We start from the raw sequence: 14,923 nt of genomic DNA on the forward strand, positions 1-14,923 counted from the left end.
GCTTTTTTGCAGAATTGTTGGCGGAAAATGTACAATTGCATTAAATTGTTTTCGCCGTTTTGTTTGTTAGTAAATCAGACCTTTTAGCTGTAATCATGTTCAACGCACATGAATCAAATGGTCGCTTTGGCTGAATGTGCGTTGTGATGACGTCCCACGACACGTCTTGGCCCGAATCTGTGGAAAATCCGTGGTCATTTTGAAAAGTTGCAAGCTCCTCCGAGTTTCCTTGATTCTGCGTTCATTTCTGCTATCGGGACTGTACTGCAAACAAACTGTGCGCACTGAATCCTTGTGGGTTGTTTTTGTTTTCCCATATTGGTGTGCAAAAGCCTTAAAATGTAAAAGGGTTTCCCTTTCAGAAAAAAAAAGTTTGAAGTCTAACCTCTTTAGAAACCTAGAACCAAGAACTATTCAAAGAGCCAATGAAACGCATTCTCGTAAGCGTGTAATAGAAATGACGTATGGACCTGACACCCCTGCATCATATCTGTCATATACTCATCACTACAGAGCTCTGCGTTCAGCCTCGCTGAAAGTCTGAGGTGTCTGTTTATTTCCTGTGTAAATGTCTGAGGCACGATGAGAGCGTAACGAGAAACATTTGAACTGAGATATTGTTCATATTAACAATAACCTCGAGGGCGTTGAATTCTCAGAGTTACATCCTACACACTGAACAGTACGCACTCATAAGTGATATCACCATATGCTACAAAAGACAATCCTGGAGAGACATCAGCCTGTGTGGCTCGTGAGTTAGTCACTCTTAAAGATACACAGACTTCACGCATCGAAAAACTGCCAGAAGAATGAATCAAGAATCTACAAGCAACATCCGAAGCATCAAATTCTGGAAAACAGTAAAGAAATAAAACATTTGATGTTGCGTAATTTTCTCTCTTTTTTCTTTCAACTGCGTTTCTTACTTCTGGAAGTTTTCTCTTGCTTTTGACCTTTGACTAGGGATGGGAATTCACATCATTCGGCTGAGCTCATAAACAGATCATGGACTCTTGTTCTTTTTTTTTAAACAGACAAAGGTTTCACTCTGCCTTCTGATTAATAAATATAACGTTGCTTCACATTTTGTTTTTATCAATTCTATTTGAAATGATTGTGAAATCAGTGAGGCACTGCGAATGTGCATTGAAAGCTACAGCAAGGAGCTTCGCTGTGACTGTGCTTTATTTACTTTTATCCTGATATCTGATCACCTTCATTACTACTTCTGTCTACATACAGTACATCTTCAGCAAACGGCAGTGTAGCTGCAAATGTCTTTGCTTGTATGTCTAAAAAAGGGAAATACCAACATATATCTGTGTCTGCCGTCCAGGTTCACACAGACGACACGTACGCAAACACATCGCTACCTTTGACACATTTTTCACAAGTGGGCGGGTCTTAGAAGAAGAAGGACAAGCTTTAAAAAAAGGCATTGGTCAAATGAAATTGGCGAATAACACACAAAGACGTATGCTTCCTGTCTACAGGGTGCCCCAAAAGCCTCCATATATAGGGGACTATGTATGCCAGCATCGCGTCAGTGGATGTTCGTTGACGTCCACTTCTCGGTCGGTCCGCAACACTTCCAGTCTTTTTGAATTTGTGAATAAGTTTGGCAACAGTGTCACGTGTGACGTGTTTGCCGTGTTTCCTGTTAAAGTCCATCGCAACCTTGCGACAGCTTCCCGATCCAGCCATGAGAATGATCTCAATACACTCTTCTTTTGTCTTTAAAAGAATAAATAAATTAAATATAAACTAAGAAACTATGAAAAATTTTGGAAAACATTTTGCTAAAAAGTGTTAATTTCCCCTATGTATGGAGACTTTTGGGACACGCTGTATTTAAACGCAAGTAGAACTCGATGGGGATGCCTCCACCACCAACAAGTCTAGGCCTTCTTGTTACTAATTTGTCTTTCTGAAATACCTTTGAAATCTACTTCATCAGAAGGGAAGCTTTTGAAGAAAAACAATTTCAGACATTTGACCTGGCTGTGACCTTGATTCAGTTTGGATCAATTACATAATCTAATCAGTTCATCTGTAGGCTACAATGATAATTCCATATAAATTCTATACACTCAATATATTTTATATAAATTCTATAAACTCTATATATGTTATACAAATTTTATACACTCAATATATGTTATATAAATTCTATACTCTCAATATATGTTATATAAACTCTATAAACTCTATATATGTTATATAAATTCTATACATTCAATATATGTTAGATAAATTCTATACACTCAATATATGTTATACAAATTCTATACACTGAATATATTTTATATAAATTCTATACACTCAATATATGTTAGATAAATTCTATACTCTCAATATATGTTATATAAATTCTATACACTCAACCTCTAGTTCTTCGCGTTAATGATCATCTCGGACAGTCACACAGACAGACGGACAGAAGGATGTACAGTACAGTTGGACAACCCGAAAATATAATGCCTTCACCACCTAGTGGTGGTGGCATAAAAAGCTCTCAACCAGGCAACAATGCCCCACTTCTACATTTTAGAAGAACTCTCCAGTCAAAAGGACTACTCTAGTTCATCAGTTGTATAGTTTAACTCAATTAGCCAACTGTTTCGACCTGCAACACAAGCCTAATTCAGGGTGCATTGCAATCAAAGCAGCTCCTCTCAGATAAAGTTTCAGCACTTCTTCCCTGATTTTACACTCAGCAGCAGGCCTCGTGGAAAACTGCAACACTAAGAAGAAAAAAGCTGAACAATCATGCTAAGTGCTAGGTGCTCTAGCACCTGGATCTCATTAACTACAGTATTATTACTAATATCTACCACATGGCCTGTCTCAGAGCCACTCCCTATCAAACAAACCAATCAGAGAGAAGAGAAGTGGAGTTGATAGTGAACATATTAGTAACTTTGAAACCATTTAAAAACTATATGCTGGGGGAAACAGTGCTGAATTAATAACTTTGAAATTATCCTTATTTTCCTCTGTATACTGTAGACAACGGTTAATACAGCTACTAATAATACGACTATTAATACTGCACATCAGTTATGTTCAATCCATACAGAGTTTTTTTCTGTGATTGTTACGGTCAAAAACGCTTTGCTTTGCGGTGGCTTTTTTCAAAATTTGCGATGAGTTGTTCTTGTTCTTTTTTTGTGGAAAACTACTTGAACTGGCAAAGTTGCTTTGCGCGGTCTTTCACAGTGATGTGTGTTCGTAAAGGAGACCGTTTAGCTGTACTCATATTAGACGCACGGGAATCGATGAGGGCTTTGGCTAAACGCATATTGCGATGACGTCACGTGACACGTCTTCGCCCAAATCTGCGGAAAATCTGGGATAATTTTGAAAAATCGCAACCTCCTCCGAATATTGCGAAGTTTGCTTGATTTTGCATTTGCTTCTGTGAGCGCAAACTCCGGGAGGGACTGACTATTTTAGCAGTGTCCTTTGGCCGCTTCTTTTGTCAGGGTGAGTCTAAAGTGATCATCCCAAGGCATCTAATGCCTCTGCCCTTTTGTGTCAAACCAACTACTTAGCAATGCTGCTGAACCCCTCCTCCACTCATTAAGTTCCACCGAGTAGACCCGAGTCACTGACCCAACAATTAATGACGAAAACACTTTGCAGTGACATTCAGAGATACACCTGAAAGGTTCTGAGAGGTTCTCCACTATAATGATAGCATTCTATACTCACTACACCTGTAGCTTTGAAAAACCAAATTCAATTTTGCTACAAAAAAGACTCCTGAGGTAATTATTACGCAAGAACAACGTAGGGGTACGCATAACTTTAAACAGGTGCATAGGGTAGAGAAGAAAATTCAAGAAAGAAAAAAAGAAAGAAAGAAAGAAAGAAAAGGAGGCATGTAAAAAATACATCCATACTCATGTAGGCAAAGAGGATAAAAGATGCACCGCATCAGCTGTGTCCTTTCTTAGGTTTTCCTTATCCACAGAATGAAGGAGAGAAGAAAGACAAAAGGTTTGTAAGAGGATAAAGATACACACACAGAGAGAGAGAGAGAGAGAGAGAGAGAGAGAGAGAGAGAGAGAGATTGAGAAAGAGCAAGCGGGGGACATTTAGAGTCTTTTGCCTGGTCTGTTTCTGTCTCTCTCTGGCTGGCGCACGGATGGACAGCTGCTATTAAACTCTGATTGTTTCAGGTTCACGGGGTGTGAAAGGGGCTGATTGGGGGCTATGCTCCCTATGAGGGTGGTCTCCACACCGGAGGGAGGAGCGGAGGGGTGAAGCAAAAGGAAAGACTCACGTGACGAGTGCATCTAGCTGCGCAGCCTGAAAAAGGAATCTGCTGTGGAAAAAAACATAGCACTTGATGCCGCCTGCCTGCTCTGTGACACATACACACTCACACACACACACCTCAGTGAAGCAGTAAGCGGTATCCCACCCACATGCATTTTGCATTTTCAGCTAATCTTCTCACAATGATTCAAAATTTTTAAAAAAGGATCAAGAAAAAAAAAACATCATACAAAAAAAAAGTACAATCTTAAACCACGAAACTCGAGTGCAGTTTAAGCCTGTGTGCACTATGCCTGGAGATTCTGAATTCGCACTGAAACAGCATCACGCGAGCTTAAAGAGCTCTATTACAGCATAATAAGCATGTGATAATGGCATAACAACTACATTCAATTGCAAGTGAAGTTTAATCTTGAGGTCTCCACCTCCATGTTAGCAAAAGGTGACACGCATACACCAACCCCTTGACACCTCTCTGTTAAGAACTGAAGATGGGTCTGGTAGGCTGATTCTAAAGGAAGTTCAGCTGTGTGTGTGTGTGTGTGTGTGTGTGTGTGTGTGGATGTATGGGTGGGAGGGCGCTTGCTAATGAGAGCCTTTTGGCCCTAACACTGCTCCATCAAACACTAATAATGAATAACAGGGGAGAGGAAGAAACCCTACTGAGTCATTCTCACCTCTCATAGGGCAAGTTCAGCTATCCTGTCAACCTATAGCGGGGCACTGCCTGAGAAATGTGTATGGATTTGCGTGCGTGTGTGTGTGTGTGTGTTTTAGATCTTCACTCATTTACAAGCACAATATCTTGCCATCAGTGACATTACAGGCTACGTGTCTAAGTGTATACGTACATAATACAGCTCTGAATGCAAAGTATAGTGTACTGACATGATGGCAGGATGGAGAGGACACTGGCCTACGGGAGAGGGTTCAAACACATGTAAAGATGATTCTCGGCACTGTTTCATTGGTTATGACTGAGCACTGCAAAATAATATAACAATAACAACAACAACAATAATAATAACAACAACAATAATAACAATAATCAAGAAAGTCAAAACCCCAACCAAGAAATGCGCTTAATCTGTATCAGCCCCTTGTTTCTACTGAAATACCCCCAATTTATGCAAACCACAACACAAAGTCATTTATGGGAAAATTTTTTGTTGAGTTTAAGATGTTTAGGGGATCTAACCACAGTAAACGCCTGACTGAGCTCTTTACACTGCAATTATGAAGATTAGTAAAGCTTACATAAGCTTTTACACTCACAACTCCGGATCTCCCCCCTCTTTCAAAACATCTCTCCTCCGCCGCTCTCTTTCCCTCATGTTTACACTGAAAAGCTCAAATTCGCTTCAGATTTTCCTTCTATATCGACTCAGAGAAATGACATGTGAAGCAAAGTAACCCAGGAAAAGGAAAAAAGGGGAGCAGATGTGGAAAAAGTTGTTTTGATAGTTTTTAAACAATTTTTTTTTTTTACTGGAAGCGTGCAAAAGATAACTTTCTGACACGTCACGCTAACATTGTCTCAGCACGCTGTTGTATTCAGAACTGTGCTGGGTTTGTGTATTTTAGAAATTCATTCAAATAAATGCTTCAGGGAAAGATCACAGAATTTAGAAAGGTTTGATAAGCATGTAAAAGTTAGCTCAGTCTTCTGCTTTATTTATTGATTAATTTATTATAGATTTGCACTGAATCTTTGAGGCTAATGCAGCTAACAAGTAACTGACGATTATGACTATATATATATATATATATATATATATATATATATATATATATATATATATATATATATACGATTATAACAAGCAGGACTTGCAAGCTGCAAGCCTAAATCTTTTCATATCAAATGATGTGTGAATGGGTAAGTAATACAATTGGTACATTGCAAAATATCAGAACAAGGCTATATTAAAGGTGTAAATGTATAATTCGATAAAGTCATTCAGGTTTCAAAATGGCTACCACTACAATTAAGTGGTTGTTTGTTTGTTTGTTTTTTGGTCATGCAGCGTCATAAACAATCCATCTATTTATGATTACTGACGACTCAACGCTTGTTTGAGGAAAGTGTGCTATATTTGTTTTGTATGTGTAGTTTGTGTGATGCTAATTTGTGGTCATAGGTTGCCATTATTTGGTAGATACATATACATTGATACGTATACCTTAACTGATGGACAGTTGAAATAAGTTGAAATTGTGTGCGAATCCGAATTTTCCCAGAGCCATTCTTTTAAATCCATCACCAAGGTGGCGAGCCTGTTGTCTGGTCCTGGCTGCAGTGACGCACATTTGGAAAAGATATTTGCTCCTAAAGTATTTCAGGTTACGAGAAACAGCTGCGGAGGTGCGGCCCTCGAGCCACACAGGAATTCTGTGACCTCCCGATAGAAGAAGGCTTCCTGGGGGCCTTCTATCAAAAGAGTGACAAAGCTGCCACAGAAAGTGCTTGGTCTTAAGACGTTATGACATATATTCATGTAAGCTACAATTTCGATGTTCTGAAGAGCACATAAATACGGGAAGTTTGTCAGGATATATCTTTACCAGGATGTGTACAAGCCGTCCTAGTAGAAAGCAGCAGAATGCCTTAGTTGACCCCAGAAGACCACCATCACACGTTTTACTTCTGGCTGACATATAAAACTCTGACGGAAACTTTCAGCTTTGCTCATTGTGCAGGAATATTAATAAAATAAATATTAAACATATATATATATATATATATATATATATATATATATATATATATACATACATATGCAACAACTTAAGAATCACTCTCGAGGAGTGTGTCCAACTGCACCAACTAAACACTCATCACTGAGTGTAAAAGTCTATTCTTTTCATTCAGTAAGCTTCTGAGGCTATTGAGGGACAAGCTGTATGGGTTTGTATGTATGCTTATGAGCTTATGTTTCCCATCTCTAGTCAAGTGATTCTCCTCAACAGTGTGTCATACAGAGACATGTTTGGTTTGCTAATCAATGCGCAAACATTCCACTTGATTAACACTCTAGCACACTTATTGAGTCCAGCACTCAAGCCTTTCCACATATTAGCCTTTTTAAGGTCTCGTATAAGTGTCAAAGACATGTTTACATCTGATGAGAAATTATTAAATCACTTGTAATGTGTGTATGTATGTATATGTATGTGTGTATGTATGTATGTATGTGTGTATGTATGTATATGTATGTATGTATGTATGTGTGTATGTATGTATGTGTGTATGTATGTATATGTATGTACGTATACGTATGTATATATGTATGTATGTATGTGTGTATGTTTGTAAGTATGTATGTATGTATGTATGTATATGTATGTATATATGTGTATGTTTGTATGTATATATGTATATGTATGTATGTATGTATATAGTTCGAATGAGACAGAGGCTTACCTTTCAGACTCTCGAGCTGTCCGCATCAGTTTGTGTGGCCTTAAACTTTTCCCTGCAAAATAATATAAATATATACAAGGTGGGGAAAAAACCCCCCAAAAACCAACAACTCTGCTTTCTCTAGAAAAAACGAGGAAAATGCAGAGCTAAGGCTGAAAGCTGAACGCGTCCCACCGGGGGTTTGAGAATTCCCAATAAAGCCCCTCTTTTTCTCCAGCTGGACACACGCGTACAGATGGAGAGCCCAGGCGCGTGAACTAAAGTGTTCACCTCACTCCAGCACGCACTGCTCCACTTCACACACATGGGACAAATAAAACACACACACACACACACATACACACATCCAGAAAAAAGTTTCCACTAAAGTCGGAGTTTGGAGTGAGCGGTAAAGTTGAGCTCCATTTTGGGTATCCTGCTCCAGCGAGCCCGAAGTTTTCGAGACAGCGCGAGCATGCGAGCTGAGCTCCGAGTGCCCCCCCCCCTCCTCCTCCTCCTCCTCCGAGGACCACCCCGAAACAGGAAGTTAACTTTCTGTTTTTCTTCAAGGAAAGAGAGAGAGAGAGAGAGAGAGAGAGAGAGAAGGAAAGCCCGACTGCTGAAACTGTAACTTACTCCTCTCCTGTTTCAAGCATCGTCTAATGAAGCTATTTCGGCTACTTTTCTCTTTAATTAGTACTACTACTACTACTGATAGACTACTTACACACATAATAGTCAGAAACAGACCAAGGGTTCTCAAACATTTTGCAACCATGAACTCCTTCCAGAGTAATCCAGCCTAATTTGCAATGACCCCCACTTATGATCACAGCACATAAACAATAAGGCAAATATGTGTCAGGAAATAAATGTATTCAATACATTACACTCTGAGAACTATCTTTAGCAATCTGTACTTTTCCTTGTTGCTGGGGAGGTCAATATTTGTGGTTACACACACCTTTAGTGTGTATCTTTTTCTTAGAACTCTTTTAACTCTTTAACTCTTTCTATGCTAAAAAAATAAAATAAAATAAAATATTCTGGTCCCTTAATGTACCTTAAATAATTTTTAAATGGTTACATTATATGCATGTTTCCAGGTGAAAAATACGTATTAAGAGTATCTTCGAAAAACAACTAGACTGTAAAACCGGATAAGTTCATTTAACTCAAAAAATTTGAGGAAACTAATTACCTCAAAATTTTTAAGTTGATACATCAATTTCTTTAAGCCAAATACAGTTAAATATAACAAGTTTGAGTTAAATTTTTGATATATTTAAGTGTATTTGGCTTAAAGAAATTGATGTAGCAACTTAAAAAAAATTGAGGTAATTAGTTTACTCAAATTTTTTTTGAGTTAAATGAACTATACGGTTTTACAGTGTAAATACCCACCTCTTCCGTGAACTAACCCCTAAAATGCCAACCCCACATTATCCTAAAAAAACAAAAAAACAACAACAACAACAAAAAAAAAAAGAAAAAAAAAGAAAAACTTACTCTGGCACTTAACTTTAAGCAACGGGATTCAATAGTAATTTGTAATTTCACTCATGATGTGTACATTTTGACCATGGACAGTGGTGGAATTTTCTGACTGTAGGAGGAAATGACTAGATGAACAAATGGGCAGCAGGGTGGCATCGCTGCTGCAGCTTCCACTACTGCTGTGACCTGTCTGTTGCTACTGTGACCTGTGGTCAAATTAACTTCAAATTAAATTGTCTAATTAGATTTTCTGCCATCCTGAATTTTGTCAAAAACATTTTTTTTCACTACTCCTGCTACAAATTTTGTCCAATCATCACCAAATTTGGCACATGTCATTTTGTCTTGACCCAGGGAATCCAGGGATGCTTTTAATTTTTGGAAACATGGTTCAAAATTTATGACTATAAACATACTTCCAAATTTGTCCCAGTGGTGGTGCTAGAGCGTTTTGAGCACTTGGCCCAAATTTGGTCTGAATGTTCCTTAGACCCTCCCCAAACAGTGTGCCAAATTTCACAACTTTTTAACTAAACGGTTCTATGGTCTGCCATAGACACCCTTGCCAGAAGAAGAAGAAGAAGAAGAAGAAGAAGAAGAAGAAGAAGAAGAAAAAGAAGAGAAAAGGTACAATAACAATAGTGTGCCTACATACCTTTGGTGCTTGGCCCCCTAATAATAAGAAGAAGAAGAGGAAGAAGAAGAAGAAGAAGAAATCAAATGTTTTAAGCAAGTCATAACTTTTTTTATATATGAATTTATGCATGCTAAAGGCAGAGGTGTGTGGGCTGAGCTGAAACGCTGTGTGTGGCTGAGGAGAGAAGAGGAGAGGTGCAAAATCCGGAGTGGAGTCTCACACACCGCAGGCCTGCCTGCTGCAGCTGAGGAGAGCGGAAACACTGCATCCACATCCAGCTGCTCTTGGGACAGCAGGAAGATCTGAGATTTAAAAATCAAGTTAAATAGCTATCTGTGAATACACTGTCTATTATGTGTGTGCATGTGTGTGTGTGTGTGTGTGTGTGTGTGTTTATGTATGTGTACATGTAGGTTATGAATATATACTCAGTAAAAAAACAAAACGTCCCTTTTTCAGGAGACTATATTTTACAGCTTTACAGATCTTTATTGGAAAGGGTTTAAACAATGTTTTTCATGCTTGTTCAATGAACCATAAACAATTATTGCCCATGCACCTGTGGAACAGTCCTTAAAACACTAACAGTTTACAGGCGGTAGGCAATTAAAGTCACAGTAACAATAACTTAGGACACTAAAGAGACCTTTCTACTGACTCTGTAAAACACCAGAAGAAAGAAGTCTAGGGTTCCTGCTCACCTGCGTGGACATGCTATAGTCCTGCTGCAGGGAGGCGTGAGGACTGCAGATGTGGCCAGAGCAATAAACTCCAATGTCTGTAAAGTAAGACGCCTAAGACAGTGCTACAGGGAGGACAGCTGATTGTCCTTGCAGTGGCAAACCAGGTGTTACCATGTGTCTCCACAGATGTGATGGAGAACTTGCAATTGCCTTGGTGGAAGAGTGGGGTATCATCTCACAGCAAGAACTAACAAACCTGGAGCATGAGGATGAGATGCACTGGAGTATTAAAGCAGCTGGTGACCAGCAGATACTGACTGTTCCTTTTGATATTGACCCCCCTTTGTTCAAGGACATTTCTTTTTTTTTGCTGAGTATATAACTACAGTGTGCTTCAGTGTTCATGTAAATAGTAGTAAATGTAATAAAAGTAAAGTAACAGTAGTAAAATTAAGCAAGGTACACAATCTTATAGAAACAACATTTCAGACAAATGTCTTTCAGAAACTGTGCAGACAAAGTGCTTCAGAGGCTTAGGTTTCTGTCCTTTGTTTACATTAAGTAATTTGTGTTTTAAATAAATCTATAAATTCTACTTATTTGCAATTGTCACCTCTTACACCCCCAGAAGCACTTTGCATGCACAGCTAGAGTTTGTGTACTTCTCCTCACTTTTACTAAATCTACAACAATTAAGTACACTTCAGTCACTTTAAAGATACATATCTATGTTTATATCTATGCCTAAAGAATAATCCAGGAAGGAACTGCTGTGCACTACAGTTGTGGATGTAATAAAAAAAAATTAAGTGTAGTACATAAAGCTTCCTGAGAAATAGGACATTTCAGACAAATGTCCTTCATTAGCTGTGCAAGCAAGAGGATTATGTGGCTGTAGGAGGTGAAACCAGTAGATATACAAAATGAAGGATTTCTCCTTTCCGCTGGTGAAACATTGTTTGCATTGCTAGGTGTTGTTATGGTAGCAATAATATGAGGAAATGTAAGGAGATATTAGGTAGCAAGTGAACAGTCAGTTCTCAAAGTGTTGAAATCAGGAAAAATGGGCAAGCATCAGGATGTAAGTGACTTTTACAAGGGCCAAATTGTGATGGCTATATGACTGGGTCAGAACATCTCCAAAACGGCAGGTGAGCATCAGAACTGGACCATGGAGCAATGGAAGAAAGTGGGTTTCGTTTACATCACGTGGATGGCCGTGTGTGTGTGTGTGTGTGTGTGTGTGTTGCTTACCTGGTGAAGAGATGGCACCAGGATGCACAATGGAAAGAAGACGAAACACTGCGAAAAGCAGTGTGATGCTCTGAGTAATGTTCTGCTGGGAAACCTTGGGTCCTGGCATTTATGTGGCTGTTACTTGGTCACATACCCCCTACCTAAACATTGTTGCAAACCAAGTACACCCCTTCATGGCAGTAGTATTCCCTAAAAGTGGCTTCTTTCAGCAGGATAATGTGTCTGACACAGTGTAATAATTGTTCAGGAATGGTTTGGGGAACATGACAGTTAAGGTGTTGACTTGGCCTCCAAATTCCCCAGATCTCAGTCCGATCAGTCATCTGTTGAATGTGATATACAAAAAGTCAAATCCATGGAGGCCACACCTTGCAACTTACAGGATCTGCTGTTAATGTCTTGGTGCCAGACACCACAGCACACCTTCAAGGGTCTTGTGGAGTCCATGCCTCAACAGGTCAGAGCTGTTTTGGTGGCACAAGGAGGCCCTATATAATATCACATTTACATTTATGGCAGATGCCCTTATCCAGAGCAACGTACATTTATCTAATTTATACATCTGAGCAATTGAGCCTTGCTCAAGGGCCCAACAGTGGTAGCTTGGCAGTGCTGGGGCTTGAACTCCTCACCTTCTGATCAGTAACCCAGAGCCTTTAACCACTGAGCCACCACTGCCCCAGTATTAGGCAGGTGGTTTTAATGTTATGGCTGATCGGTGTACCTTTGGATATTTTTTGACCTGCATCAAACATCAAATTACAAATTAAAAAATTTTGTAAAACAATTGGATCCTTCCATGGTTCCATGGACTCAGTGTAAACCTGGAATTCCTCTATAAGCTCTCTGGCTAAGTTCTCTTGCTCTTGTCAGGAGCAGATTGTGAATGAGAGTTGAGGCTGCCTGTGATACCATGGGCTTATTTTCAGACAGATGCTACGGCCATATGCCAGGTGACTTTAGTTATAACTACTGTTCTCTCTTTTATCTCTCTTCTGCCACCCCCCAACCCCCCAGCCCACACACATATGGTCCATCATATGAACAGCCTTGCATTCAGGATGAGTTGAGTTATAAATATAAAGGACGATGAAGATGTTTTGGGTTTGTCCATTGCTACTCCACACATAAAAAATACAACCCCCCCCCCCCCAAAAAAAAAAAAAACAAATACATAAAACTGGCATAGTTTCATGTATTTTGTATTATGTATATGTCCTAAGACTGCCATTATATAAACTGTACATACTGAAAGTAAGTATGTTTGTATGTGTGAGTGCATGTATACATGCCGTAAAATAGAAGATCAGCAACACTGTCACACTTAGAACAGAGGCAACATTTGCTTGATCTAAAAGCAGACTTCAAAGAGGCTTTCAAAAGAAATTAGTGAAGTTCAGCTTTACTACTTCAGGCTCAGATAAGATACTGACCACCTGTGCATCTAGTGAATCGGAATGAGTAAGCTGTAGCTTGGTTCACAAATAGTCCAAAAAGTCAGAAAGGTGTCCATTCACAGATGTCAGTCCGAGCTCAGTCAGAGCTTTGCGGATTAGTTCAATGACATGCCATAAGCCAGTGCAGAAGCTAATGTGGCCAATCTATTCATGGAAGTGATAAAGTGAAGACCCAGCACTATCCAGCACTTTTAAAACAAAAGTGGAACTCTAGGATCTGTTGTGTTTTGATAGGCCATGTTCATGGATATGGTCATGATCCATACGTAATACTAATAAAGACAAATTATACTTAAAATCAATGCCATATATGGATTCACGATTATGAAAATTATTTTACTATAAACCTCAATTTGATTTGAATTGTTGGAATCTTCAGATCTTGTTTAAAATCATAATGTTGTTGGTTCCTCCATGGATACAGATCCAGGCAGAGAGAGAGAGTGTGTATTATGGTGGGTACATCTTGCAGTACATCTGTTGCCTGAGCATTTTGCTGTACAAAATCCACACCATCGTTATGGGATTTGTTTTTCCACTGCAGATGGGCGCATGCACATGTTTTCTTCCCATTGGCCCAAGATCCAGAGCTGCTACAGATACACCACACAGTGTCTCATATAAAAGAGAGCTTCTCCCCTTCTCTCCCAGCTTCTCTGTTCCACCCCTGTACAGCAGAGCGGAGAAGAGGAAAGACAGCAGAAGTATGTGGAGAGGAGGATGAGCAAAGCTGTTCTACAGAGATGTATTGAAAACGCACTGGAAACTGCAAGTGCATACTGCAAATACAGCTAAGTAAGCGCTGCTTATTTCATTTCATTTCATTTTTGCATGCATTAATTAGGAGGAAATGTTTTTTTTTGTGGCATTTACTAAAACAGGCAGCGTGTCTTAAAATGTTTGGCAAATGGAACAAGAGTGTGCGATTTTGTGTTACTGTTCTAGGTTTGCACAACATAGTAAATTTTTCAAGTTGGTTAAACCATTTTTTTTTTAAAGTAGCAATGCAGGCCATGGTGCTTCCCCAAAGTGACAGGTCTGAAATGAATTTCACTGGAATCCAAAAATTCTCATTTATTCTAATTTATTAATGGGTTTCTATTTTTATGTGTAAATTTAAAACACAAGTTACCTTCACATAATTAGATATATAGGCTACTTTCATTTATACCATGCGGATAAATATATATCCATGCATTTTATCCTGGATATGATGTAAGTTATGTTCATATATTACAAATATATATTATTTATATAATGTTTTATAAAAGTTTGAATGAGATTTGATTTGTATTGACAATGTATTTTATTACATAATGGACAAAGAAGAAAATACCAACACAATTAAATATTACAACACAAACAGCAATGCTGTAAAGACCAAGGAGCCTACCTTTGATTTAAGGATTTAACAAAGTAAAAACAGATGAGCACATGATAATACCTTGAGTTATATTTTGCATATTCAACATCCATGAGACATTTTCCACCCAGCAGAGGGCAGTGCTACACAATCTTCTCTCTGAAAATATCAGAAACACTTCTTTCCCAGGAGTGGTTTTACATCATCTTTGCCTTTGGCAGCATTAAATATTTGTATGTCTACAGCTTTATTATTATCCCTGTTGTAAGCAGTTTTGTTTAAAAAAAAAAAAAAAAAGTTCTGTTTTGACTGTCATGTTGCATTACGTAATATGTTAAC

At 38.7% G+C, this 14,923-nt stretch overlaps 1 protein-coding gene across 2 annotated transcripts in view; it reads right to left on the reverse strand.

The window, feature by feature from the left end:
• gli1 (GLI family zinc finger 1) overlaps positions 1–8,178 on the reverse strand; it is a 48,959-nt gene extending 40,781 nt beyond the window's left edge. For both annotated transcript variants that reach the window (XM_053636176.1, XM_053636174.1), the window contains exon 1: positions 7,712–8,178. The gene's annotated coding sequence lies outside the window, so the exon portion shown is untranslated. The remainder of the gene's footprint in view (positions 1–7,711) is intronic.
• Between the last annotated feature and the right edge of the window lie 6,745 nt (positions 8,179–14,923).

Source organism: Ictalurus furcatus, chromosome 11 (assembly GCF_023375685.1).
Source record: "Ictalurus furcatus strain D&B chromosome 11, Billie_1.0, whole genome shotgun sequence".
NCBI lineage: Eukaryota > Metazoa > Chordata > Actinopteri > Siluriformes > Ictaluridae > Ictalurus > Ictalurus furcatus.